Source organism: Zosterops lateralis (genome assembly GCF_965231275.1).
Source record: "Zosterops lateralis genome assembly, chromosome: 4".
Taxonomy (NCBI): Eukaryota; Metazoa; Chordata; class Aves; order Passeriformes; family Zosteropidae; genus Zosterops; species Zosterops lateralis.
In genome coordinates, this window is record NC_139765.1 from 53,974,687 (window position 1) to 53,987,066 (window position 12,380).

The 12,380-nt window shown below is 41.5% G+C and overlaps 1 protein-coding gene across 5 annotated transcripts in view; it reads left to right on the forward strand.

The window, feature by feature from the left end:
* Positions 1 to 12,380, forward strand: part of PLXNB2 (plexin B2) — a 250,146-nt gene that overhangs the window by 38,812 nt on the left and 198,954 nt on the right. The window contains exon 3 of one of the 5 annotated variants that reach the window (XM_083859523.1): positions 3,398 to 3,471. The exons of the other annotated variants lie outside the window; for them this stretch is intronic. The gene's annotated coding sequence lies outside the window, so the exon portion shown is untranslated. The remainder of the gene's footprint in view (positions 1 to 3,397; positions 3,472 to 12,380) is intronic. 5 annotated transcript variants of the gene reach the window in all.

Genomic DNA, 12,380 nt, shown 5'->3' on the forward strand with positions numbered 1-12,380 from the left:
AAAATCTGGCTTCCCCAGGGCATGCAGCTTAGGAAGGGTGTCGTGTCCATCCCCTCCTTTTTTTATTCCATAGGAACAATGTGAGCTGGAGTTTCCATTTTAGACGGTTTCAGAACTGGCAGCCTTTCTTACAGGCTGACTGGTCCTGAGTGGTGAAAAGTTAGTTGGTGTCATGCAATTCTGGTACCTTGAAAAAGGCCCCTTTTGCATGATTTATCTGAAGAGCTTCTTGGAGACTGTTAAAAACTTCTGAATTTTTGAAATGTGGCAGTCTTTTAGGCTGGGAACTCATGAGGCTCATCTTCTGAAGGAAAATGATTGATGGTCTTCAAGGTTTGGCTCTGTAATGGCCATTAGTTCTCCTGAGGGAAATACAGAAGCAGACCACTTTTTTACTTTGCCTCAGAAGAAATGTCCCCAGACCCCTTTCTGAACTTGACCATATACATCTCATCCTGTGATGCAGTAAAGGCCCTGGGCTTCCTGAGTGTCAGCTGGAGTTTTAATTTGTTTTCCAAAATAGCAAAAACTCTGGAATGTGTGTACTTTGTAGTGCTTTCTTCAAGATCACCTGTTGACTGCATTTACACCAGCTTCTGGAAAAACATGACTTGATCTTACTTCTCATATGTTCAGGCCACCTTATTACTGCAGGGAGCCACCTGAGATATGTGTTAATGGCCATATGCCAACCCGTTCAGCTCTATAAAAACCGCTGAGATGAACCTGCTCCAACTGCTGAAAGCCAGAAACAACTACCCTCTTGTCTACACCAGGAAAACTATGACTTGTTAATTTGCCATCGGCCAGCAGCTGCTCTTGGGCTGGCAATGGTGGAACTGGTAAACGGAGCTTAGGCATATTTAACACTATAATAAAACATAATTTTGAATTACAGAGCAGACTGGTAATGCTGCCTATTATCAAGGTTGTTTGACACTTCCCATTATACGACTATTTTCAGCCACTTACAAGTTTGCCAATTTTTAACAGCTTGCATTGAGATTTTTTTAATTTGGTGTCTGCCTCTTGCTGAATATTCTGTTATTATTATTTAAAAAGAAAAAACAGCATTTAGCCAGAGCAACTCAGCTGTTTCCAAGAAAGAGGACTGAGAAAATACCTTGTTAGTCCTGTTAGATTTAAGTGACCTTTTCTTTTAGCAGCTCAGAGGCAGGATTTGGCAACAGAGGGGAGCTGCTGTCACAGATGCTTGTGCCTTTTCTGTGAATATTGACCAAAACAGGTTGACGTGCAAGTTCTCAAAACATTTCAGTTAACACCAGCTAGCAGGTCTTTAATTCATGGCAGCTGATTTGCCCATAGAGGTGATGCCTGCGGGCTGTGCAAGTCTGGTCTTTGGAGAGGGGAAACTGGTCCCTACCCAGCCCCAGGGCAGGGACACTGGGGATATGGGGTGCCCAACTTCCCTATGGCTCTTGACTGAGCCTGGGCCATGCAAAGGACGGGGATGAAAGATGTAAATGGGGCAGAGAGCAACAGTGTCTGCAAGACAATTTTTGAGTGTTTTTGGGATCTTTTGGGTATGTATAATATATGTAGATGTCCCTATAGATGCACCTATTCACTGTTCACAGTAGCAGTTAGCTTAATACATCCCTTATAACTGCTGTCTATTGAGCTACAAAATGCAAACTAAAAACCAAATTTATTAATAGTTCTTGTTAATAGTTTTTTTGGGGTTTTTTTTCTGGATATAATGGCAGAAATCAGAATATTTATCATAGAACACTACAGGCAATCAACACTGAAATTACTTTTGCTCACTGTAGGTTTTTCACCAGTAACATGTGGCTCTTTATTCTTTGGTATTTTATAAAGACCCTGTTGAAGCTGGGTTCTGCTCATGCCTGCATGTTACTGCAGGTGCTGGTGAAATTTCAGTCCCTCCCTACAGCACTCACTGCCAGTGTCTGAAGGCAAAGCAAGAAAATCTGTTTGCTTTTAACTATGCTGCCAGTCCACTGCTTAGAGTAGCTATGGCTTAGCCATCAAAATGGCCTTATTCATTTGGTTTTCTATTGGCCTACTTACTTCAAAATTGTGGGAGCATCTCATGGCTTGTTTTGCAGAGCTCCTAAAATTGGCAGGCTCAGCATCTCTGGGTTGGCACACAAGCACTAATCTTTATCTACTGCATATCTACACCTGCAAATGATGGGACAGACAAAAGCCTACACCAAAGGATTCAGAGAATCATGAAATCAATTATACTACTTATTTTCAGGAAACTGCATTATGGTGAGGTTCAGCTATCCAAAGACATAAACTTTCAGTTGGTGATGAGGCATGGCTGCAGAAAGACTGCACTTAAATTTAAAAATAAAATTTAATTAAAATTCTTACCTTCATTATGGGCTTCTCAGTGCACAATGATATCAGGCTAAGATACTTTAAACCTGCTAAGATACTTTAAACCTAAGGCAATTTTATATGGGTTTTTTTTTTTTTCCTGATTGTTTGTTTTATAAAGCCACTTTGAGGCTGAAGGTGGATGAGAATCCTTTAATGACCCATCAATAAAACCACTTAGCAGAGCTGAATAGCAACTGTGACAGGTGACCTTCCTTTTCTCACAAGTGCTCTATTAGTTCTCATTATCTTGCCCCTAGGTCACTTTTTGTGGCCTTTCAAGGCCGTTCCTCTTTTTTTCTCTGAAATAAACTGTGTTTCTTTCTGTCTGGAGATGAGCCCATGACATTTGTTTGGGAAGTGTGTCACTCACAAGAGATGCCTACAGAAGAATACCTTGTTTGCCATAGCAGAAATGCTCTTGCTGAAGAGGAAGCTGAGAGAGGGGAGGAAGGGCAGTGGAAAGTGATGTTCTAAGTGTGTCTGATTCGAATGACATGAGGTAGTAAAATCCTTATCTGTTGCTGAATTCTGCTCCATATTTGAAGCTGATGGTGCCACCTTCCCCACCTTTTCTGAGTATATTTTGATACACAGGTGAAATAATCTGCCTCTCCTCTGGCTAATTCTGTGAACTCTGCCATTGCTTCAGTTTTTCTCCAAAGTCTATGAAGTCTAGAAATAACTGTTGGAGCTCTCTTTTCTGTCCAGCAACAGTATTGCTCTGGCTTCCAGGTTTGTCTCCATACAGGTGCTGCTTAGTTCTTCCCAACTCTCTGATATCTGGGATTAGAAGCAATTAAATCCTTTCTCCTACGGTGTATTAGCTAAATTTGTGACATTCAGTGGGTTTACAGCTTCCAAACAAGAGGCTTTTTTTAAAGCCCTTGCATTAATATTGTTTTTATTCCTTTGACTTGTTCTGTATAACTTGGATCTTTGCAACAATGCTGGTAGGTGGTAGTGATGAATAAATAATCAAATCTGTTAGTAAAATGCTGCTTTTGCTCTGATTTACTTGCAGATATTTGAAGTGGATATGAAATCGGGCAGAATTGATGTGGAAGGGGAGGGAGAAAGAGACAGCTTTTTATGGAGGTATCTGTTTCTTTAAAGTGTACTGAGATGTTATACTGCAGTATTGTAATCAGGACAGTTTAAGGCTGTCGATATTTCATGTTTTAATGGTAACTTTTTCTTGTCCAGTTTTGCTTTAGACATGAAAATGCCATTTCTAAGGTTTTAACAGGTAAAACAAGAAACTTTGCATGGAAAGAACTAGAAATTAAGTTTCTGGAGACATGTTTTCTTTTTCTAAATGCTGACAAATAACTCCTGCCAAATGCTACATAAAGGAGAAAAAGAAACATATGGCAGTTCAACAGGAGTGAAAAGATGAGCTAATCCAGCATCCAACAAGTCTTTGGATGAGACTATAATAAAACCAACCAGCCTTTATCATGCTTGATAGCACCACTATAATTAGGAGTCTGTCACCAGCTTCATAATGAACTCTTAGCCCTATTTTCTGGGATTTATAGTCTGGTAATAAGAGTCACTTTGGGTTGCAACTTGGCATACTAGACCTCTCTGTGCAGAAGGCTCAAATCTAGGTTTTAAATAAACTGACTGTTAAAAGTTGGGGGGTTGTGCCAGTGATGAGTGTGTTGTGCTTATAGTCTGTCCTGAGTGTTAAGGAGTCAGTGTCTATGGTGATTTGTTTGCCTTTAGCATGAAAAAGACAAATATGCAGTTCAGAATCCTGTTGTGCTCTTACACTGCCTTGTAGGAATCAAGAATGTAAGGAATTAAGATTTTTATTTACTTTTTTTCCCTCCCTTGGTTTTATGATCCCTACATCTGCCCTAGCAGAAGCTGCTGCTGCAGGGCTGGGGACTAGTGTTTGCTGTACTCTGCCTTAAAAATGTTCTTGTAAGGAAACTCATTCTTTGCAAGTTAGGTTTTCAGTCTTAGGGAGAAGTCTGGCAGACAAGGCAAAAATCCAGTCTGCTTCTTTCTCTCTTCCTTCCCTCCATCCTTGAGGCTTAGGCAGCTGCTGGCAGAGGGACTGGCTGTGCAGAAGATGTTTCAGTTGTGTACAGAGACATGCAATTCTGAATAAAGGGGTCTAAGCTTCAGGAAGTGTCCAATTTTTTTCTGAACCCAGAATGATTGCATCTCTAATCCCAGGTACTAGAAGCTGAAAGGAGCCTTCTTTAAATTTTATATGTTGTCCACTCTTCCTTGCAGGGCAGGGGTTTCTCAATACTTCAGGATGTGTAATGTAACTGTTTGAGAATGTTCACAGGAGACATGGCAGAGCTCTCACAATAGCATCTCCTCTGCAGAACATGGGTCTAGTAATGAAAGGTCAAATATTTGCTAAGGCTGTGGGTTCAGATTACAGCTAGATGCCTAATGAGATTTTCAGAAGCATTGAGGCTCCCCTGCAGCCTTGTCTGCCAGACTCTTAAGAGTCTGGCTTAAAAGGAATAACTAGGCAGCTTCAATAACTTGAGCAAAACCTGAGTAGGTCAGTCCTGTCCCAGTATGATTCAACCTTCTGACTTGTATGTAAAAGCAAAGGTGAACTGAAGTGTATCCAGTTCACATTTAATATACAGTAAATGTTAACTTTCCCTCCCAAGCATTTAGGAGACCCTTTGATGTTCATTTTATGAAGGTGAATAGGGTGGGAGAGGATTGATATTCATGAGGTGCTGCAGTAGTCCTAAGTCTAGCAGGTCAGGCAACTGAGTGGTTCCGCCTCTGAATTATTGGAGAGGAAAAAAAACCCTTAAAACCCACACATATGGGTGTTGGAGACCAGGGAGTGGGGTGTGTCTCATGACCCCTCCAGCTCCCTGCTGTACTGCTTCTGCTTGTCAGAAAGAGACAGTCTGTGCTGCTTTTCTGACAAAGAGACCTCCCCAAAGCTCTACATTTATGAATTAGTAATTCATAAATTAGCAGCTGTAGGTTGGCAGTCTCTTCAGAGGGCTATGCCAGGTTTTGTTTTCTCAAATGAGAGGCTGACCCACAAGGGCTATGCCTGTAAACTCAAGAGTTGAGAAATCTTGTCCCTTGAAGAGACATCATGCTGTTGGGGGCCATCATGCCTTGTCTCTAGGCAAACCCCATGGGAGCCAGGAAATGCTGCCTCTTGCAGATCCCTTGGCCCCAAGCCCTCAATCCTGCTGTACCCCATTCAAACCCTGCTGGCACCCCTGCTGCTGACTTCTGACCTAGCTGGCCAGGGAGGACAATAGGAAGGAGAGTGGTAACATATGTGCCTCTCTACACACACATTCTTGGCTTCCTCACCTATATCTGCTGGCAGGCATGTGGTAGGAAGCAGCTGCTCACACTACCAGTTGCATTACACTCTTCACTGGGCCCTGTGCTTTCCAGCAGGAGCCATGAAGCGTGGATGTGAACCAGACTGTTACAGCCTTATGCAGAAAGAAGGAGAGATGGTGGAAAGAACAAGGGAGACAAGGCAGGCAGGGACCTCTGCTTAGCTCTCAGAGTGCAGATGTGCAAGATCCTGGCTTGTGGTATCAGAGGGGGTAAGGGGGGACTTTTACCACTGGGATCCCTACTACTGGCTACTTGGGGTAGACATTACAGGAAAGCATGGAGTATATTCTAGCACTCCTGTAAGAGAGGCATGTATAACCTCCAAGAGGAACACCATGAATGAGTGAGATTCACTCAGCCATCTTCAAAAGCCACGAGCCATGTAGTGCATGGGAACTGCTCATGCTAACTACGTTGATATGGGCACTGAAGATTGGCATCTGAAAGATTCATGCATGAACATGGGGGACCTGTGTGGATATGGTTTTGATCACTAGGAAAAAAACAAGCTGAGAAGTTCAATCAGGAATATAAAGCTGATCACAGAAGGAAGCCACTGTACAATTTCATTGAAAAGAAGGCTTTTTAGAAATTCCATTAATTAGAATATGTTTTCATCCCTTTGCTTCATCTTAATTTAGAGAGAAATGTGGAAGCACCTTCCAGTTTTTGTTTCGCAGCAGAAGCTTGCATAACCCTTCAATTGGCATTTTCAAATTACAGTATAAATTACAAAAGGAAAAGTTGCAGTTGATGTGGAAAACACAATCTGTGTCTACAAAGTCTTCTGTTTTAAAATGCTCATTTGTACTTTTCTCCAGAAAATGTGACAGCTCATCCTACTAGCAGGGCTTTTTTTATTTTATTTTTTTTAAATTTGTGGTTTTTAACATTTTTCTGAAGAAAAAGCTCTAAAATATGGGAATCTTGCTCCCTTCCCTTCCCTTCTCTTCCTCCCACAGCTTCATCACAATTCCTATCCTTTCTATGCATGTGTAATTCAGAAAAAATATATAGATAAGCATATTTAATATTACCTTTCTTGGAACTTAAGAATTAATTACATGATGCTTAGCAGTAGCTTCCTCTTCTGGTGCTGAGTAAGGCAATGGCTAATTTCAGAAAAGCCTGTGAGTAAAAAAGATCAACTCTCAAACAGCAAGGATAGACTTTGGATGTTTATCTTCACTAAAACATACCAGCTGTTCCTCTCTTCAAATAAGATAATTAGGTATTTGATTTTTTTTTTTAACATTTGCTACCAAATACTACTTATAAAAAACAGTCTTTGCTCTTTCTTTTTTTGTGACCCATGGAACAGATGCTTTGAGGAAGCTATTTTTTTCTGTTTCATTAATAGTCAAACTGTCATACTTCAACTATCAAGCTATGAGGTTTCATTTCTGACACCCTTCTGGAGCTAGTAATTTTTTAAGAATTAGCTAAAATGCACTTTGGCATAACAGTTGAGCCATGGAAACTGAACCTTTCCTTTGGTTTTCTTAAGCTGCTGAGTTTCATTTTGAAAGTTCTTGGAGTTTGATAGTTTCTGAGTTTGAGAAAACTATAGAGTGAAATAAAAAACAGTCAAGAAGGAGGAAAGCAGCAATTTTCCTGCCTCTGAGGAGTTTGGGTGGCACACCACTGACTCTCCCAGGAGGTAGATGTTTGGGGAGGTAATGCTATGCTGTCATTCCTGGCCCATGACTGAGGACTAAATGCTGCCTATTCACTGTGAATTTTGCCTTGACAGTAGATGTCTAAAAATTTTATTATTCTCTCATATTCCAAGTACTCAGAGGGGAAAGCTATTGCTTCTTCTGTTGCTATAATCTCCTAACAGTTAAGGAGCTTTTAGTTCCCCATCCCTCTAGTACTTCCCCTGAGACTTCAAAAAAGAGTCTCTGCTACTCTGGTCCCCTCTTCAGTCTTTTCCAGTCCTTCTGCCTCTCCAGTTGCTTCCTCTTCCATTTCTCAGCTGTTCTTTATGGGTCTTCCAAAGGTCTGTATTTGGTGTGATCCTTTCCCGTCTTGTTAGTGCCATTGGTAAGTTTATCATGGAGCAGTTAAATTGTCTGCACTTAGTAATTTCATTCTGCTGGTTTTTGATTGTAAGGAGAGGGAGACTGTGCTGTCTTCGAGCTCAGGAAGTGGCCACTGAGATACATTAGTCCCCAACTTATTTGAAAATACCAGTTTTGGCAAAACCAGAAATACCATGGTTATTTTTAGTAGAACCCTTCATTTTGCAAAGTTGATGATTTTGGTTTTCCATTTGCCCTGGATAAGATTATTTTTCAAACCCATTATATATATTTATAGTTATAGTCATCCATTTAGAAACTGAAACCACAGAGAAGGGAAGCAGAGGAGCCCTGCACATACTGATCATGCTGTGTGGACAAACCATTGTAATGGTGTGTGAGAAACAAGCCTAAGCCCTACAGTGCTCTCTCCCCAAAACTCTCTTAGTCTAAATCCTTCACAGAACTTACTGCTTTCTGCCCACCAAGTGTAAAATCTGGGAACCATTTCTGGGTAAATGGAATCATTTTTCAGGAAGAGTTTTGCTTGCAAGAAGGAGAGGTTTTTACTTCTGCAGGAAAAAGGAGGAAGCAATGAGGCCTCAGAATTGAGCAGAAATGGACACATAAAAGCACTGTAGTCGTGGATTAAATCAACACAGCATGTGTGTTTTGGATTTGTGCACACATGGTAATAAAAGCCAGCAAAACTCTTCATGGGATTTTACCGAGAAGAAGTTAATGCTGATGCCAAATCCATTTATCATTTCTTTGGTTTTGTGCCACTGTCCCTTATGACCTTCTCCAGGCTGTAGGCAGTGAACACTTTCTCCCCCAATATATATACTTGTTCTGGTTTTAATCACTGCCTTGCCACTCTACTATTTACAGGTTTTGTGGCACGAGCAGTTTTTCTCTTATAGGGAGCTAGGAGCATTGCTTTAAGAAACAGAAGTATTTGGAAAGAGAACAGAATTGGCCCAGAAGCAGTTTGGGGGAATTTTGGGGAGAAGTTGTTTATGACAGGACTACTAGTATACAGAGCTACTCAGCTTCTATTTCTTTTTCCAATTAATAAATTCTATTTTTTTTCTCTACCCTGTGTCTTCTCCATGCTGCTTTCCCCCCACAACTTCCAATTACAAAGGGTAGGTTCCACAACCACTCATATATTTGTGGTCTACCTAAGGAAGTTGGTATAAGGTAAAGTTCTTCCACAGCCTTCTCATGCTGCCGTAGGGAAGGTGTCATTCCTCAGTTACTCTGTCAGAACACACAGTCAATTCAGGTCTTTCCTGCACTTCATTTTGCAGTTGTTCCCTTCCATTACTGCTTGAAGATATAACACATCTTGGGCTGCCAGCATTCCCTAGCTGATGGTGAGAAGTGCTCCCCTTTGGTCATGGAGGTGAACATCTAGTTTTGCTTTTATTCTCCTCTCAACCTCCAGAGACACAAGAGTTGACATCAAGAGCTGTTGGGCAGATCACGGTTCCTCTTCTGACAACTCTGTCAGCTAGTCAGAATTAGCAGGGATAGTTTGAATAATAGGTCTTCACACACCTGTTTGGGCAGATACAGGCAAGGGAGGGAGCATCATCCAAATGGCTCTGCTGGAAGCTTTGAAGGTTGGTGATATCCACAGGAGTCGGGACAAGCACTGTGCTGAAGACAGTCACTGCTCCAACTAGTGGAACTGAAGCTGGGAGATGGTGTCTGGCTACAAGTTGCGACTAGTGCTTGTGACTTGCATTATGGCAAATCTTTTTTCCTGGTCTGTGTTTGAATAACTTGGGTAAGAACATAGTCAAGGAAGTGCATATTTCAAACTGAGGGTTGTGTTGTTGTGTGCATTCTTAGCTCTGGAATGTGGTTATGGGATCCAAGATTTGTCACAGCTGGTGGCCATAATTTGCCCTCTGAATGTTCAGAGAACACATTATTTTAGAGAAGATGAACACTGAGCTCCCAGTTTAGACCTTGGTGGGTGGAGCACAGCAAGCATGTGGTTGTGCCTGAAAACAAAACTTGGTACTATGAGAAGCTGATCCTCAGAACATCCAACTGATGCTTTCTGGAGAACTTCAAGATAACAACAAATGCAGTCATTAACAGAGAGTTATGTCAGGGTAAAAGTGTAAAAGGATCTGTTGGTCTTCTTATAGTCTAGTTAGACTAGAGTGCTCTTCTGGCATGGTACAGGCATGGATGAATATGGATTCAGAGGAGGAGGTAATTCATTGGATCGTCAGTCTCTTCTGCCAGGTAACAAGTGCCAGAATGAGAGGAAATTACCTCAAATTGCACCAGAGAAGGTTTAGATTGGATATTGGGAATGATTTCTTTACTGAAAGTGTGATCAGGTACTGCAACAGACTGCTCAGGGAAATCACCATCTCTGGAAGTTTTCAAAAGGCATGTAGATGTTGCACTTGGGTATGCAGTTTAGTGATGGATGTGGTAGTACTGGGTTAATGGTTATGCTTGGTGATCATAGAGGTTTTTCCCAACCTTAAAAATTCTATGATTTGTGAAGCATTATGAGCTGGAAGGGCACTATGTGGTGGTACTTGCAGAACTAGGAATTTGACAACTTTTTGTATCCTTCATCAGCAAAATCAGAGGGAGAATTTTCAGCTTTTCCGACTTTTTCTCTGTCCCCAGTGAAGTTCACCACTAACTCAAACTGTTTTTTTGTGGGACAAAATTTTTGTCCTGTGTCTGTCTATGTGTGTGAGACAAAATCATACAGACACATATCCTTCCTTTGTACTCTTTTAATAGTTTTTCACAGAACTGATCCAGCCTGGGCTTTTTTCCCCCTACTTTTGGCAGCCCTTTTGTGAGCTGAGTTTGTTTCCATGCAGCACAGTTGATGATGGGCTGTGGAGCAAGGACACATCAGCAGTGTAAGCAGAGAGTACTGCCAGGACCTTGCTGTGAATCTTCAGCCTCATCTGTTAAGCTGTCTGTATGCCTTTGCTCTAGCAGCTCTGAAGTACTACAGAAAGCACTGCCATGGCAAGAGTGGTCACTTCTAACAGAGGTGTGGAGGGTGTGGGCACTAATCCCTGTGGAAGAGGAGGAAGAACTCTTCCAGTCAGCACTGTGTTCAGAGGATCCCTTCCATGGAGTAAGGCTATAAAGCTCTGCTACCTGTCCTCTCAGTGCCATGGTGTAAGAGATAACTGTCCTCTCCTCCAAAGCTGACTGATCAAATCTGTTTCCATTGCACAGGGATGCATTTTTCCCTTTAGTGTTGAAGGACCTGAGTTTCCCTATGGGCCCTAGCTGTAATTTGCTTCTCTTGCTTTCAAAGGTATCTGTCTATTTAGAAAAAAAAAAAAAATCATTTAAGCCTTCATTTTCCTTGGACCTTGCCTTCAGACTCAGCAACAATAACAAAAATAAATTGAACAAGTGAAACTGCAGGCTTGTTCCTTCCTTGATTCATGGTGGTATTTACCAAGAATGTGGTGGGACTTTGACTGGCATTCTTCCAACAGGACAAAAGTGGATCCCCACTGCAATCCGCACATCTCCCAATTAGCTCAAGTGAAAATGAGCTCTTCGAGTATTTTCTTTCTCTCCCAAGTAAATCCATAATTAATTCAGTCCTGGTATGATCTTCTGGCTGTTCTCAGATCTGCTTCATCTCTTGCATTATAGTCAGCCAATAAATCCCTTAATTTTGGAGAAACAGTTCAGAAGGTTGAATTTTGGTATTTTCTCTAGACCCTCATTTCCTTCAAAGTAATGTATAGTCTGTGAAGTTGAGATCAGCATAGGTTTGGTCTCCACAAAAGATGATTTGAAATGAGACCTGCTGTCATCCAGTGGCTGGTTTTGGATGGAGTTTTAGGTAATGGAACTCATGTAGTTCAGTTTGATGCGTATTCAATATCCATGGAATGTGGATGTGTATTCCATATCCATGGAATTCCAGTGTTTGAAATTTGTGTTGAGAAAGTAGAGTGGGAAATGGCCTTCTCTGCCCCAGTGTTGCCTGTCTGATCATGCAATCTCTTGTTGCCTTTTGACACCATCAAAGTTTCTAATGCAAACCTAGACATCACTACCATGAAATTAAATCTCCTGATAACATGCTGGCTTTTCTTAGGAACTGCTTAAAAGCAAGAGGTAGCAGGCCTGCAGAGATTGTAGTGAATGGTTTCTGGCAGTGTGGCACAGCTGTTGCAGGTGCACTGCCTGAACAGCCAGTTTACAAGGCTCCCATTGCAGGGTCTGGACTGTTCCCACCTGGTAACTGCTGACGCTGCACATGGTTGTGTGTTTTGGATCTGTTTCATGCCTTGTTCTCCAGAGGCAAGTCACTCAAGGTTGTGAAGATACCTCAAAAGAGAGGCAGTTGCTGTCCAATGAACGTGTGTTATTTGGCTTTACATATGAAAACATTAGCTAGGGTTTTCTAATGCCTGTTGGCAGAAAGGTGTTCTTTTAAAGAAATGCCAATAATAATAAAAACTACTTCAAATAAGGTCTGGGTTTCTTGACTACAAGTGGGAAATTATGTAGATTACCAACCCTGAGAACCCTCTGATACTCCATGTCATGATTAGAGGGTGTGCAAGTCTGTTTGAGGACTTGGCTAATTTAAACTAC